Genomic DNA, 3528 nt, shown 5'->3' with positions numbered 1-3528 from the left:
CATATGCACAGACATCATTTTATATTTGCTTTTCAGCATGAGCAGATAATACGGTAACATATTTGCTTTCAGGCCAAGTAACTTGTCTAGTAAGAAAACTTCTACTCAGTAAATCACTGAGGATCACACCACATTAGCTATACTGCAAGAATTCTGTTGTTACAAAGATAAGCCTCACTTTTGATAGGAAGATTGAAGCAAATGCATAGCAGAATCAGAAAATACATCATTTCTACAGATACCTATCTGACTTAGTTGCCTAAGGCAATACAATGAAACACAACCTTTATTTATTTCAATCCATTTTGCCTTTGATGGTGCCATTAGAAAGAGGGAAGAAACAGAGATGAAGCCAGTGTGCCCTTACTGCTCATTTGTGTGCATCAGTGTTTCTTAATGAGAAGAGGAGATGAGGAAGGGTTTTAAGAGGGATTTTAAGTTCAAAAAGCTCCACTTAGATGTAAAGGGTACCAAGGAATCTACAATTTGAATTGACATTCACCAAGACACTGATATGCCTGTGACTCTCCTGTCGATCCTCCTAAGATTGGGCCTCCTTCCAGAGTACTCCAGCCTTAGCATCCTCTGTCCTTTAACCACTGAAAGGGGACTACTTAGATTCAACAAGGTGGACCCTGGAAACCCTGGCCTGGAGCCACAGTGGCCCTAGGACTCATCAGTACTCATGACAGTGTAACTGGCCTCTCCCTCTCTCCATGACACTATTCAATACTGGACAGATGCCAGATTTATAACAGCAATCAAATAGGAAGTAGAGTTTCATCAGGAGAAAAGAGAATATGGAATCATGCGTAGTTTCATATCACTTCTCTTTGGAGTATTATGTTTGTTCACTTTTATCTCAGTTAAGTAAGAACTTTGTTCCGTATGTATTCATTGGCAAGGGGTGCCATAAGAAGGTACCGCTGAGTGGGTGGCAGAAGCAACAGAAATTTTATTTTCTTGCAGTTCTGGAGGCTGGAAATCCCAGGTCAAGGTGTCAGCAGGGTGGTTTCCTCTGAGGCCTCGCTCCTTGGTTGTAGATGGATGTCTTCTCCCTGTGTCTTTATGTGGTCTTTCCTCTCTGCTGTCTGTGTTCTTATCTTTTCTTTTTATGAAGATACCAGTTATATTAGATTAAGGTCCACCCATATAACCTCATGTTACCTTAATTATCTATTTAAAGACCCTGTCTCTAAACACAGTCACATTCCCAGGTCATAGGGGTTAGGATTTCAACATAGAATTTGGGAGAACATGATTTATCCCATAACAGTTTCCAAGTGATTTTTTTTTTAAATACAATGAGTTTAGAAGTTTCTTTTCTAACCCTGACATTAAGAAAATCATTCTTACAGTTCTACTTCTTACTTTTCTGACTTTTTATTTTTTACTTTTCTGACATTTAATTCCTCTTCAGATTGGTTGTTTTATTCCATCAAGTAAAGTTGTACTAGTACCATCACGCCAGGAGAAGATGACAATACCCACCCATCATGCTAAAAGGAAACTAAACAATTATTTCTCCAACTGAAATAAATTCAATTAAGTGGTAACTGTGAGTTCTATACTACCAATGTCAATAAATATATATTCATCTATCAAAATACTGCAAAAGCTCTGTTCTTTGGCATGAGGATACTGGCTTATCAAAATTTTTCAGTACACTAAATTAGCTGATGTTACCTCTTCTAAATTAATTTCATTTTATTTTTATTTATCTTGCAGGGCTTACAAGTAAATGAAAGAATGGATATTTATCCAGAAATCTAGAAATATATTCATTTTCTCAGAAATTTCAATTTCCTAAGAAGTAAAGTTCTAACTATTTTTTAACTGAACCCACTTCTCCACCCTCTCAGTTCTTCTCTGCCAAGAGAAAATAAATAAGTCATCTGGCCACCTACTATAACTGGATAATCCGGTAACTGTATTGCAACTAGTCCAACTAACTTAGATAACTAAACTAGACTTCCGATCTGAATGGGCCAACAGAAAACGACAACCACAAGAGGTGTCTTGGAAAGTGCTGGCTAACTCAGTCTCAATTATGCACAGATAACTGGCAGTTTTCCTGCTAGAATTAATCTGATTTAAACTGAAAGCAGCAGATAGAAGTTTAGAAGATGTCTATGAAATTTTTATTTTTCCAAGCTGATACTAAATCTTTGATACGGTTTGGCTGTGTCCCCGCCCAAATCTCATCTTGAGCTGTAGTTCCCACAATCCCCACAGGTCATGGGAGGGAACAAGTGGGAGGCAATTGAATCATGGGGATGGTTACCTCCATGCTGTTCTTGTGATAGTGAGTGAGTTCTCATGAGATCCGTTGGTTTTATAAGGGGCTTCCCCCTCCCTTCGCTCTGTACTTCTCCTTGCTTCCACGATGTGAAGAAGGACGTGTTTGCTTCCCCTTATGCTGATTGTAAATTTCGTGAGGCCTCCCCAGCCATGCTGAACTGTGAGTCAATTAAACCTCCTTCCTTTAAAAATTACCCAGTCTTTGGTATGTCCTTATAGCAGCATGAGAATGGACTCACACATTATTGTTTTAATTTTTTTTTACAAAACAAGATTCTTGCTGGAATAAAGTAGTTTTCACTGTTTGTTGTTTGGTAGGTTAAAGATTGAGTAAACTCCACCATTTTAAACTTCCGGGTGCTTTGTCTTGATGACCCATCAGAGCATTTACCTCAGTGGATTAGCCCCCGGATAGTTACATTCAAAGTTATTTAATACATAGGAAATGTATGTAGCTCAGCTTTTGGTAATTTAGATTTCTTTCTTCACTTATAATTTTACAGTTTCTGCCTTTCCTTTTACTTCTAATTGATCAAATATTGACTCTAAATAGCTAATCAAGTATTTAAATCACTTTTCTTGAAACCATTTTGTTAAGAGGTTTTTGATTTGTTACATACTGAAAGGATCTAAAGGAAATTTCTTTAAAATGAAACCCTTAAATCTCATGCTATGTTAAAACAATATTAAAAGAATACTACATCATGTCATGTGGAGTTCATTCCAGTAATATGGTGATAGTTCAAAATTATAAGATACATTTAAAATAACTAACCAGACCTTTAAAAATACCTCAAGATCCAGCAAACAACTGGAATCATGCTATATAGTTAAAAGCTGAATGCTGATTCTTAACTACAACTTCAAGCCTCAGTCTGCCAGAGTCTATAGGATGGGAATAGGGATGGATGGGAAAGAGAAACATTTGAAAAATATATATATTCAGTTTACAAATTGTTTTCACAGTTTTAAAAAGCACCAGAAAGCAAAATTGACCATATTTTCTTCAGTGTGAGATACACAAAATATAGAACAATAAGGTATTTAGGGGCTATGGCTTTTAATAAGTTGAAAAATGCTACTATAGTAAAATCTGATTAATATCAAACTAATCAAAAATTTCAAGTCTACTGTAAAAATGGCTGCTCACTTACAGTAAACTTGGAAATGCTAACTAATACAATTATACTCAAAAAGGTAAAGGATATATATGAAAGCATACATATG

Source organism: Nomascus leucogenys, chromosome 9, assembly GCF_006542625.1.
Source record: "Nomascus leucogenys isolate Asia chromosome 9, Asia_NLE_v1, whole genome shotgun sequence".
In the NCBI taxonomy this organism is placed as follows: Eukaryota; Metazoa; Chordata; class Mammalia; order Primates; family Hylobatidae; genus Nomascus; species Nomascus leucogenys.
Note: the sequence above shows the minus strand (reverse complement) of the source record.